The 13,748-nt window shown below is 39.8% G+C and overlaps 1 protein-coding gene across 3 annotated transcripts in view; it reads right to left on the minus strand.

The window, feature by feature from the left end:
* MOBP (myelin associated oligodendrocyte basic protein) overlaps positions 1-13,748 on the minus strand; it is a 49,998-nt gene that overhangs the window by 36,024 nt on the left and 226 nt on the right. For all 3 annotated transcript variants that reach the window (XM_047739962.1, XM_047739981.1, XM_047739970.1), the window contains exon 2: positions 6,960-7,036. The gene's annotated coding sequence lies outside the window, so the exon portion shown is untranslated. The remainder of the gene's footprint in view (positions 1-6,959; positions 7,037-13,748) is intronic.

A 13,748-nucleotide genomic window follows, 5' to 3' on the forward strand; every position in this document is an offset into this window, starting at 1 on the left:
GAGATTCATCAGACCATCTCAGGAACAGAATAGCCAATGTATGACTGCAATGTAATGAGGGCTCTGGAGGAAGGGAGTGGGGTACTAGGAGAGACTACAGTGGCAAGACCACTATAGATTGGGGGCTAAGGAAGGGCTCCTGATGAAGAGACATCTGTAGGATGAACGGAGTCCACCATGAATGGGGAGGACAGAGTTCCAGACAAAGGTACCAAAACTTGATGTACTGGAGAAAACAGAAAGGATATAGCTGGAGCATTGTGAGGCTGCAAGGTAAGGCTTGGGAAGACCATGCAGGGCCATGAAGGTGAGCTAAAGAATAGGAAGAATGGGAGGCATTGAAAGGTTTTGACTGGAGGAGGTAAGTCTTCCCACTTTTGCTCCATGAAGATCAGTCAGGCTTCTTGCAATGTAGACTGGAGACAGGCAGGAGGGGAAGCAAGGAGACCAATGACAGAAGACAGAGAGTCCAATCAGGGCAGGGGAGCAGAGGTGGGTCTTGGAAATCTAATAGAACTTGAGGATGGGTCGGATGTGGGGTTCGATGTTATGGCTTGAGCAAATGACCAATGGAGACATTTACTGAGGTAGGGAAAGCTGCAGGAGAGGGGAGAAACATTAATTTATTCAACATATTAACTGAGAACATACTGTGTGCCAAACATGTTAAATCTGAGATGCTTATGAGGATCTAGTGTTGATGATGACACATGAAGCATGGCAGATGCCTCCAAATTGCTAAGGGTTAGAGCAAAGATTGTTTCCTACAAGTTAACAGTTTGATTGTGTCCCATCTGTTGTTGTTATTATAAATGATGTTTTCGTGAATAAAGTTGTGCACCCATCTTTTCACACACATGCAATATCTGAGGGATGTATCTCTGAAAGTGGGATCATTAGGTCAAAGAATCTGTGCACTTGTAATTCTGCAGATTTTAATAGATGTTTTCCAATTTGCTCTCCATGGGATTTGTACAAATTATTATTCTATAAACAATGCATTATAAAGCCCATTTTCCCATCACCTCAACAATAAGAGTAGGTTATTAAACCCTCAGATTTTTACCAATCTGATAGGTAAAATGTCTCATAATGCAAAGTAGACAGGGTAAATCTCAAATGTTTTAGATTTGGGAAGTCTATAATTGTGACTTACCATATTAACAAAATAAGGGAGAGAATAAGAACGGTAATAAATACTAAGAAAGCATTCACTAAAATTCAATACCGAATCATGATAAATACTCTTAATATAGAAGGAAGAGAAGGGGATGTTCCTAATATTATTAAAAGCTAGCTACCAAAATATCTATAATAACAACTTACTGGGGGTGAAATTTGAGAAATATTTTCATCTAAATCAGACACCCCAGAAAGGATGCTCTCACTTACTATTCAACATTGTACTTTAGTGAAATCTTAACAAGAACAACAAGCAAAACAAAACACTAAAACTCTACAAACTAATTAGAATTAAAAACAAGATTTCTGGACACAAGATCAATATTCCAAAATCAAAATCATTTCTATAGATTAGGAAGATTCAACTAGAAATGTAAAATAAAAGAATTTCATTCAAGCTGACCACAAAACCACAGAACACCTTCAGGCAAAAATATATCTAATAAAAGAAATGCAAGACCTTCATGAAGAAATTTGCAAATCTTTTTTGAAGGCTGCAAAAGAAACAGTCAATATAAGTATACTGAATATCTCCCAATAAATCTGTAAACTTATTACTATTCCAATAAATATCAAATATTCATGTCATTGACAAGATGATTACATCATTCTTATCAAACTTTAAGAGACCAAGATGAGTCAAGACAATTTTGAATAAACATAGGGTCTTGTCCTACCAGATGGAGACACTCATCATAAGCTATACTAATTAAAACAATAGACTATTGGGGCACCTGGGTGGCTTAGTCAGTAAAGCGTGGGACTCCTGATTTCCGCTCAGGTTATGATCTCAAGGTCCTGGGATAGTATTTATTACCGTTCTTATTCTCTCCCTTATTTTGTTAATATGGTAACCTCTGGCTCTGCCCTCAGCGGGGTGTCTGCTTGAGGATTCTCTTTCCCTCTCCCCATCTCCTTGTTCTCATGTTCCCTCACTCTCTCTCACTTTGATTCTCACTCTCACTCTCAAATAAATACATAAATAAATCTTAAACAACAACAACAATAAAGTATTGCCTTGGAAATAGACCAACAGATCAATGAGACCAAACAGCTTAGAAACAGACCCACAGAACCCTCTTACACTGTTGGTGGGAATGCAAGTTGGTGCAGCTATTTTGGAAAACAGTGTGCAGATTTCTCAAGAAATTAAAACTAGAGCTTCCCTATGACCCTGCCATTGCACTACTGGGTATTTACCCCAAAGATACAGGTGTAGTGAAAAGAAGGGCCATCTGTACCCCAATGTTTATAGCAGCAATGGCCACAGTCGCCAAACTGTGGAAGGAACCAAGATGCCCTTCAACGGACGAATGGATAAGGAAGATGTGGTCCATATACACTATGGAGTATTATGCCTCCATCAGAAAGGATGAATACCCAACTTTTGTAGCAACATGGACCGGACTGGAAGAGATTATGCTGAGTGAAATAAGTCAAGCAGAGAGAGTCAATTATCATATGGTTTCACTTATTTGTGGAGCATAACAGATAGCATGGAGGACAAGGGGAGATGGAGAGGAGAAGGGAGTTGAGGGAAACTGGAAGGGGAGGTGAACCATGAGAGACTATGGACTCTGAAAAACAATCTGAGGGTTTTGAAGGGACGGTGGGTGGGAGGTTGGGGGAACCAGGTGGTGGGTATTAGAGAGGGCATGGATTGCATGGAGCACTGGTTGTGGTGCAAAAACAATGAATTCTGTTACACTGAAAAGAAATTAAAAAAAAAAAAAGAAAGAAACAGACCCACATAGATATAGTAGTATGGTTCATAACATAGTGGACTTTTTTTTTTTTTTTAACTGGTAAATGGACTCAAAAGGGAGATGGCTAATAACCCCAATAAGAATTTTATATGTTATATATATAATATATAAAATTCTCTCATATATATATATAAGAGAATTATCTTTTTTTTTTTTTGAGGATTATCTTTATAAGCCAGTAATTCTATACAAATACCCTTAACTCTGGAGGACTCAAGGACATGACGGCAAGGAAATGTAAATGTAAACCGACGCCCACTCCGGACTGACCCCCAAAAAAGAGAGTTAAAGAAGGTCTTTGCGAAATGTGAGCAAGAGGCAGCGGACCAGTGGGCCTGGGAGACACCCAGGGGGCGAGAATTCAGAGAACAGACACTGGGCTGGAGCTCCGCCCAAGGAACCGCCTGGGCTGTCAGAGCCCGAGCTGCTGGCACGTGAGGAATGCTTTGTGGAAGAGTTGTTTCTGGAATAAAACCCGGAGGTTCAGCGGTCTCACTCACCTACCATTGCCTTCCAAAGCCTGCTCAGCCCCAGCTCCTCCGCTACAAAAAGAAATATCACTGTAGCACACATTCATTCCACATTTCATACAGATATTTATTTGGAATCAGGGTGCTTTTCGACAGACAGCAGGATCTTGCCAAACTCCAGCACTGAGTTGGGAAGCAGCTGAGGCTTTAAAATATCAGCATAAAAGGACTTCGGTTTGTCTAGGGGTTGATAGCCCATCTGGAAAGAGAACAAAGCCCTGCTTGCTTTGCTCCGTGCCAGGCGACAAGGACACAGCACAGTGGTCCACTCTTGCATAGACTTATGCAAAGCCTTTCTGACAACAAACTACTTACTCCTGCTATTATAGGAAAAGGAGCAAGTGTGACCTAGGATTGGTATCCTTAGGACATAGCTAATATATTCAGCAAATGTTTTGGAAGCAAAAACCTTGCTTATTATAGTGGTGGCAGATAAACATGTTAGAAGTATAGTAATTTACTGAATGTAATTTTGATAACATGACATTCCTTTTTTCTAAAAATTATGCAATACACTGCTGTGGTGTATAGGTAGGGAAGCTTACACTAGGATTTTATGTGGATGACTATTTCCACAATTTTCTATAAACAGGGGGCAGGAGAGTCCAAGAGAAAGAACTAAAGGCATGAGTTTGTTTCCTCATGTATCCATTTTCTACTTAAAAACTTCAGAGGCTTCCCGCAATTACAAAGTGAAGTCCTGTGCTTCTTAATTAATATGTCATACAAGACTCCTTGTGATTTGGTCCCTGCCCACCTTTTTCCTGTACAGGGAACCAAGCTTCCGGATTTACATTGTCTTATAGAAAAACCTAAATGTTAACTTGGCCTGTGGTCACAGCAGTGGGGGGAGCGGGGAACCTAGATTAACTAATGGACGGATTTATTGCTCCACTGATAGCTCAGGGAAAGTGAGAGCTGCTAAACTGGGTTCTCCAAAGGGCATTGGTCTCAGGAAGACAAAGAAAAGAACCAGCCAGAGAGAAGGTGAAATGAAGACCAGATTGTTGAATTTTTGTGTCCAAGGTCACAATCTAACTCACCCAATAGCAGCTACACTGGTAGACTCCCTCAGATAGATAAAATGTCACTTATCTTTGTTCCATTTTGTAATTTTTATGCTCCCATCTTTATATTTACTCTATTATATTGAAAGCATTCATCTAATCAAAGAAGCAGGAATGGGGGTCAAGAACAAGTCCAAGGTGTATAGTTCATGGAACTAGGTAAGTGGTAGAAGCATCTTCTAGAAGAGAAGCTTTAGGGAAAGAGGATGAATCATGAGTTCAGTTTTAGGTGCACTTGAGTTGAGGTGTTTGAGGGGCATCTAGATGGAGATAGCAAGTGAACAATTCAAAAGAGAAATCTGGGTAGAAGACAGAATTTAAGTTGTTGGGAGTATAGGTAGCAATTGAACCCAGGGGCATGGATGGGATTGCCTGGTGGCAGAACATGGAATGAGGAGAGGGTAGGACAGTGCCCCAGGGCCCTCCCACATTTGCAGGCAGGTGGAGGGGAAGTGTTTGGCAAAGAGTAAAGAGAAGAGTCAGAGTAGGGTAGGGAAAATGGAATGTGCGGTATCATAAGAGCCAAAGGGAAGAGTTTCAAAAGAGAGAGTGGTCAACTTGGTGGAATGATTCTAAGAGGTGGTGTGATATGAGGACTATAAATAATATATAGAGGGGCACCTGGCCAGCTCAGCCAGTAGAACGTGCAACTCTTGATCTTGGGGTCATGAGTTCAAGTCTCATATTGGGGTAGAGATTACTTAATAAATAAAAGTTTAAAAAAAAAGAAAAATAGTACATTGAATTAAGTGATATGGAGATAACTGATGACTTTGACAATAACGTTTCCATGGAATGGCTGAGACAGAAGGTAAATTAGAGGGTTTCTGAAGAGAATAGTGGCTGAGGATAAAGAAAGACACTGTAGACAACTCAGGCCAGAGATCTGAGAACTAAGGGCAGGAGAGCAGTAGTAGCTAGAGGAGTATGTGTTTTCCAGACTTTTGTTGTTGTTGTTGTTGGGGGTGGGGGAGAATTGGCTGGCTTCTTGATTTGACTTCTTTGTTATAATGAGACTGATCAGAAGCATAAGTGCTGAGAGAAAGAGACTGAAATAAAATAAGAGAGAAAATAATTAGTATGCCTGAGAAAACCCTGAGGAGATGTAGTACAGAGCACATGTCGAAGGGTTAGCCTTTGTTGGAAGAGGGAAAACAGTTGACTGCATGAAGTTTCCATCTAATGGATTCCATTTTTCTAGTAAAATGGGAAGCAAATGTACCTGAGAATGACAAAGCTGAACATTTGAAAAGAATAAAAGAGATTTTGTAAACAATTTGAAGACCAGGCTGCCAAGTAGTAATGATGACCTGGGTCGGGTCACTGACCATTAATGTGTAGAGGTTTCCCCAGTTGTTCTCAACAGCCAGGGTGCATACAGGGAGAAGACATATGGTTCATCTAGGGTTGGGAGATAATTTGCAGGAAAATAATTGAAAAGAGGGATTCCAGAATCTATAAGTAATAGAAAGAAAATGGGTAGAAAGGAACAATTGATGAACAGATTCATAAATTGATGGAGAAATGGAAGGGAAAGTCAACTCAAGTACCTAGCAGAAGAATAGTTGTGGTGGAGTACTTAACAAAGCAAGTTGAAGGAAAGGAGGGTTGTGAATGAATGCTAGATGTTTGCACCATTGGATTCAGAAATGGAGTAGTTTCAAGAACTGCCAAGTTCCATAGCATGCAATGGATGGATGAGGAAGAGTGGGTAATTCACTAGAGAGATAAATAGTTCATTCATATGGACATAAAGTCATGTACGCTGATGGATGGAGGTGGGAGGGCAGGGGGTAGGGAGCTGACCACAGAAGCATCAGTGAAGAAGATATGACTAGAAGTCAGGTGAAGACCGGCACAAGGAATGAAGCACAAGTTTCAAAGTACAGAAGACTAGCCAGAGAGGGAAGGAGTAGTGACCTGACAGTGGCAATGGGGAGGACACTGGTCCACTGAACTCTGGAGCCACTTGGAGTGTAAATATTCCCCATTTGACAGGCTGACAGATGAAGCTTGTTCTCAGAAGACTGTCTAGGTTCAGTTGAAACAAAGAAATAGAAGGAATCTCCTGAGTAGGGTTTGAAGATACAGGGGAAGGAAGTCTCTCTTTCACAGAATGGCTCTTCCCCCATGCGTTCATAGTGCATGAGTTTGCCAAAAGTGGATAAATGGTGGCTGAGGTCATTATCCCTCTCATGCAGAGACATTTTTTTTCCCCATATTTCTACCTCCCAAAACCTAGGATACTGTGAAACACCTGGAATAAGTTTTTCTAAAGTGTTTAACACTTATTGAAAATTTGATTGCTCAGTCTTTTGCTGATTCTGCATTCTACTTTGACATTTTAAGTACTAGTAATCATTATACAGTAATTTAGATGCAGATCCAAAAGAGTACAAGAAATTCATTTGTACCTGTATTTTCATCCATACACATTTGGTGATTAGATCTCTGTTATGAGCTTGTCTTGGTATCATTTGCTCCTTTTTTCCTAAAAGTGAAGCGGTAGAAGGTGTTCTGGTTAATTTAGCATTTTTGTAGTTGTAGTTAATCCAAAAGTATTATACACAGAGATTCACTTTCACCATCCTAGGAAGGATTATGACGATTAATTAAGATATTACCTGTCATTTGGGGACTAGAAAGAGAATATAATAACAAAATTGTATGCAAGTTTAATTTACCATTATAGAGAATGCTATATGTCCAGGTAATTCACTGTCATTAAATAAACAGTCTTCAATCACTTCTCCTAGTAAATCTGATGTCTACAAATCTGATTCTTGCTTATAACACTAACGAATGGAAGTCCTAAAATAAATGAAATTTTGGAGTCTGGCTTTAAAAACGCAAATCATAGCAATTAAGTAAAGCATCTCAAGAAAGGAGTTGGAATATCCTCCTCCCGTGGAGATCTGGAAGAGAGATGTGTTTTTTACATTAAAAACTCGAGGAAGGAATCCAATTTGATAAAGGCATTAAATTGAGAACTTCACAATATCAATCTTGTTTTCCTGGGCAGTATGGAGATTTGTGGCCATCTATAACCATTTGTCCCTTCTTTCTTACTATATATCAGATCTTGGGAGGAATAAAGAGGTATTCTAGATACAAAATAACCTGCAAAAGAAACCTATCATTCAGAGTGGTTGTTCTTTTAAGGTTCCTATACCCAATCCCAATGTTGTGGGGGAGGGACATGTCCCCCCATCAGGCACACAGCACCAAGCAATTCTGGGACATCAGCAGGGTGTCAGGGAATTCAACTCAGTTCTGACGCTACCTACCTGAAAATAGCATCAGATTCCACAGGTTAAGAATTCCAACCCACAAGACTGCCTCCCCGCCGCCACCCTCCACTTCAGACTCTAGGCCAGTGGCAAACCCCAGGCTGTTACTCATGCTTCTGACCAATGCGCTACAGCTTGGAGGTTTTAACAACCTCCACCTCACCCCCGCCCCACCCTTAGGTTCCCTTAATTTACTAGAGTGCCTCACAGAACTGGGGGAAACATTTATTACTATCAACAGCCAGGTGAGGAGATACAGTGGATGAGGTTTGGGGAAAGGAGGAGCAGCTTCCATGTCCTCTCCAGGCACATGTTGTCCCCGCATCTCCAAGCATTCCCCAGCCCAGAAGTTCTCCAAACCTTTGGGGTTTTATAGAGGTTTCATTACACAATCATGATTGACTAAGTCACAGGCCATTGGTCAATTCAACCTTCAACTGCTCTCCCCTCCCCAGAGGCCAGGGAGCAGGACTGAGATTTCCATCTCTCTAACACATGATTGGTTCTCCTGGCACCCTGCCCCCATCCTCATATATCTAAGGCATTTCCAAGCTCATCTAATTATCACAACACAAGATACTTTAATGCCCTTGTAGGAAACTTCAAAGGTTTTAGGAACTAGAAACCATAGACAAAAACTGAACACACAACAGAAATATGTTTTGGTCGTGTGAATGACCAAATATATGTATTTCTTATAAATCACAATATCACAGTTGTCTTAGTTGATGATTTATCTTAGGTGATAACTAATTGTAGTAATAATGATGTAATTGACAACTCTGTATTGCTAACTGTAAAAATTATTGTAATATTTCTCTGTCAAATCAGATGAGCATGTTCCTTTTGAATTTAAATTAATTTTTAAAAATAAACTGCAAAAATAAACTATTGGGATTACAGTGAAATAAAAGCTTTTGCACAGCAAAGGAAACCATCAACAAAATGAAATCAATTGGGAGAAGATATTTGCAAATAATATATCTGATGTCATCAGGGAAATAAACATTTATTAATTAAAAACAGGGCGCCTGGGTGGCTTAGTCGATTAAGCATCTGACTCTTGATTTCAACTCAGGTCATGATCTCGAGGTCCTGGGATCAAGCCTCGCATTGGGCTCTGTGATCAGCATGGAATCTGCTTATCCCTCTTTCTCTGCTCCTCCCCCCACCAAGTATCTCTCTATCTCTAAAATAAATAAGTAAACATTTTTTAAAAATTGTAACTTTATAATGGAGATTCTTGCAAATACCTTCTTAACCAAGTGCTCAACATTTAATCATAAACCCTCTGGGGTAGGCAACGTGGCCCTCCCAAGCAATTTCCAAATCCTAGTTGATGACACCTATGAATTACATAATCTTACATGGCAAGAAACTTTGCGGATATTCCTTAAAATAGGGAGATTATCCTGAATTATTTAGGTGGGCCCAATCTAAACAAATGAGTCCTTAAAAGCCAAGAATTTTCTCTGGCTGAAATCAGAGAAATATGACAAAGGAAGAGGTCAGAGATAGTTGAAGCATGAGAAGAGTTCAACCCACCACTGCTGACCTGAAAATGAGGGGCCCAGGGACCTGAGCCATGTGGAAGTGAATTCTGTCAACACCTAGAATGAGCTTGGGTATAGATTCTGCCCCAGAGCCTCTAGCTAAGAGCCTCGCTAGCCAACACTTTTATTTCTGCCTTGTGAGACCCTAAGCAGAGTACCAATCCTACTGGATAATTAATTTACAAAACTGTTGCTAATAAACGGGCATGGTTTTTTAACACACTCAGTCTGTAATAATTTGTTACACAACAATATAAAATGAATATTCTCACTGCTGTGCATCACTGAAAACCCATCTATCTTCATAATTAATTTTTGAACTGGCATAAGAAATAGATACACATTCCATGAACCTGTCTGCATCAGATGTCCTGGGTCTTAAAAGCTATTGCTTCAGAGTCTGAACGCTGCCCTCCTTGCCCCATGCACATTCACTCCAAATGTGGCTGCTGTGTATGAACTATATTTTCTTTTCTGTGTTCTTGATACCCTGGCACTTATTGATCCTAGAGACATTGTGCCTCCCCAGGGTAGCTAATTCCTAGGAAGTAAAGGACTCCCCTAAGAGTGTGACTTTCACATGCAAACCAATCAATCCAGAGCCTACACTTGCCAATTAACCCTTTTTATCAAGGTCCCACAGATCAAGCCAACAGTCCTCTGTCCTAATCACCCCAAGGCCAGGAACCAGACAACTCAGGACAGCCTTCACATACCAAAACCCACTGAAATTATTCAAACTAGCTCATCCTAAATTCACCTAGTCTGTTTACCTCATTTCACCCAGTCCTTCTTGAAAAAACAAAAACAAGAAAACGCAATAAAGTTCTTGTCCATGCTTTCCCCTCATTCCCTCTGACTCCTGATCAACACTGGTACTTCCTGCATAGTCAGGCATGCATCCTCCTTCTGGGAACTGTGAGTAACAACGGCAATCATCTTCCGATCTGCTGCCCTCATCATGCATGAATGAAAACAAAATCCTGAGTACATTTTAAAAACAGATTGGTCTTTTATGAGATTAAGAGTCTCTTATGGTTTGTCTCCCTCCCAATCCCATATTGCTTCATTTATTCCCTCCCTACCTCCCACAACCTCCCACCCTCCCTCTCAAATTCCTCATATCAGAGAGATCATATGATAATTGTCTTTCTCTGATTGACTTATTTCGCTTAGCATGATACCTTCTAGTTCCATCCACATTGTTGCTGGGGGGTGGGAGGATAGGTATAGGGTGGCTGGGTTATGGACATTGGGGAGGGTATGTGCTATGGTGAGTGCTGTGGAATGTGTAAGCCTGATGATTCACAGACCTGTACCCCTGGGGCAAATATTATATGTTAACAAAAAAAATTTTTTAATTAAATTAAATTAAAAATTAAAAACAAACAAACAAACAAAAAAACCCAGATTGGTCTTTTAACCACCCAGAGCACAGCTAACACCACCAGGTTTTACCTAATGCACTAGGGGTAACAGAGCAACCGAAACCAGAGAGGACTGGGAAGCCAATAAAAGATGTCACTTTTGGAGCCCACACAATGGAACCTAATCCTACGGTCCCAGCCAGCCCAGCAGATTTCTAGGTTGTGGAAAGCTCAATTCCCATCCACAAGACTTCTGGCCTTGCAAACCTTCCATGTCCTGGCCCCTAATTCTTTTGACTGAATGACAAAAAGAGGCCCTCATTTCCCAATCCAGGATGGCTCATCATGGGAACATACAATCCTTTAAGTAAAAGTCTCTTTCTCAAACTCCAAGGTGATCTCTGTGGACCAGATAAGGCAATCAAAATAACTAATGTTCATTTTCCCAAAAGCTGAGTTTCTCAACATTAAATTGTAGCATGTGCAGAACTCCAAATTTCTAATATAATTCCGTATTTAGAAAATATTTATCTACCTCATCCTGGGAGCAGTCCCATTAAAGCCATAATACATTTACTTGACTACAAAGATTATATAACTACAAAATTATATAACTACGAAGATTATATATGTTAATGAACTGCCCTACATTTATATTTATGATGACTATGGCATTTCCTCTCCGGGGGCGGGGGGGAATGGATGCTTTATATTTGGAAATCCTAAAAATCTTTAATACCTTTCCTCAAACAAAGGAAGTCTGCTAGGAAGTTGGTCTCTATCTTCAGAACAATAAAACTGCCAGCCACCTACAAACAGAAGTTTTCTAACTTACAAACAAAATGGAAGTTCTTTCTTTTCTCAGCACCCTGCCAGCATGCTAATGGTTGCCAGGGAGCCTGGAGTGGTCATCCAGGATCACTCTGGTGAACAGTATCTGTTTTCAGCAGATGATTTTGCTTAGAAAGGAATGATCACATTCATGAAATGAACACTCATAAAGCAGTAGATATGAACATAACACATGCAAAGAATCTATGTTAAATACTTTACTATATGACTATCAAGTTCAGGTACATATTGTTGCAATTATCCTTTTTAATACAGGGCAGCACTTACACACTTTTGGTGAATACTTGGGAATTACCTGTAAAAGCTCTGATTTAAAATTTTTTTGTATTTTCTTGTAAGATTTTAGGTACTCATTTAAAATTCTAGTTACCATTAAAGAAACCAGACTTCAAATTAACAGTCTGTACAATCAGGGGTGCCTGGGTGGCTCAGTCAGTTAAGCATCTACCTTCAGCTCAGGTCATGATCCAGGGTGCTGGGATCGAGTCCTGCATCGGGCTCCCTGCTCAGCAGGGAGTCTGCTTCTCCCTCTCCCCACTGCATGCTGTCTCTCTCTCTCTCTTTCTCTTTCAAATAAATAAATAAAATCCTTTAAAAAAAAAAATAAGCGGTCAGATTCAAGTATGAATTTGGAGATGTATGATCTGAAATGCAGGCATATTCCTTCCAAAACTGCATAATCTGGACTTAATCATGAGAAGACATTAGACCAAACCCAAAACAGGGGACATTTATTATTTATTTAGTTTTAAAATTTTATTTATTTATTTGTTTGTTTACTTATTTTTATTAACATATAATGTAGTATTTGCCCCAGGGGTACAGGTCTGTGAATCATGAGGCTTACACATTTCACAGCTCTCACCATAGCACCCTCCCCAATGTCCATCACCCAGCCACCCTATCCCTACCCCTCCACCCCCCTGCAACCCTCAGTTTGTTTTGTGAGATTAAGAGTCTCTTGTGGTTTGTCTCCCTCCCAATCCTATCTTGTTTCCTTTTTTTAACAAGGGACATTTAACAAAATAATAGGCCTATGCTCTTCTAACTTGTTAAGATCATAAAAGAGAATGCCCATCTCAGGTAAAGACTAAAGATACATGGTAATCAAAGTGATGCATGATCTGGGACTGACACTTGGAGCAGTGGATAAAAGCAGATTTTTGTGGATTAGATAATAGTATTTTCTTAATGTTTGTTTTCTGATTTTGATCATATCAGAAAATTAATAAATGGCTCAGAAAAAATAATATGTATATGTACATACAAAGAAAGAGAATGATAAAGCAAATGTGGCAAAATGTCAACATTTCAGTGATCTGAGTACATCTGGAATTTTTGTATAGTTTCCAATTTTTCTGCAAACCTGAAACATTTTTTATTCAGTAGGCTCCACACCCAATGTGGGGTTTGAACTCACAACCCTGAGAACAGGTGTTGCATGCTCTACTGACTGAGCCGGCCAGGGGCCCCTGAAACAGTTTTTAAAATCCACTAAGGCATTGTCCTTTTAATCCAAATAAACATAAAATAGCATAGCTATACAGCTAACAGCAATCTGCTTTTTTCTTCCTGTTTCACTCACAAAACAGTAAAAATAATTTCCCCTATTTTTCTCCTAATATTTTTGGCAAGTTCATTGCTTTATTCCCTTGACATATAATGTTTTCTTTCCTTGTTCCACCCACCATAACACTGGAAAACTCTGGTTTCTAAGAAATTCTGCACAAGATAAAGCATTAACATCTTTCCATCTAAGGTTGCTAATCTACAGGGAGCAAAATTCTTACGAGATTTGGGCTTTCTTGTTCCATTAGTATACCCCACAGATAAACCCAGCTGCATGAGGGAAGTTGTTCCTAGATAAGAAGAAAAAACTCATTTTCAAATCATGACAAATAGTAAAAGAAGAAATAGGAAAAGAAGAAGCCAATAGCTCCATTAATCTAGCTCCAGAAACATGAGGCTTTAAACCTGGAAGGATCTGAGTGTGGGTTTGGAGCCTCTCCCCAGGCTCAGACAATTTCCAAACATTAGGTGGAACACTCCAGGAGGAGCCCTCTGCTCACATTAGAATAACGTTGGTGTCCTCTGCTCTTGTTTTCTCTATCATTTTATGTTATCCCAATCTTGACTACTAT

The sequence above is a fragment of the Lutra lutra genome, chromosome 1 (genome assembly GCF_902655055.1).
Source record: "Lutra lutra chromosome 1, mLutLut1.2, whole genome shotgun sequence".
Lineage (NCBI taxonomy): Eukaryota > Metazoa > Chordata > Mammalia > Carnivora > Mustelidae > Lutra > Lutra lutra.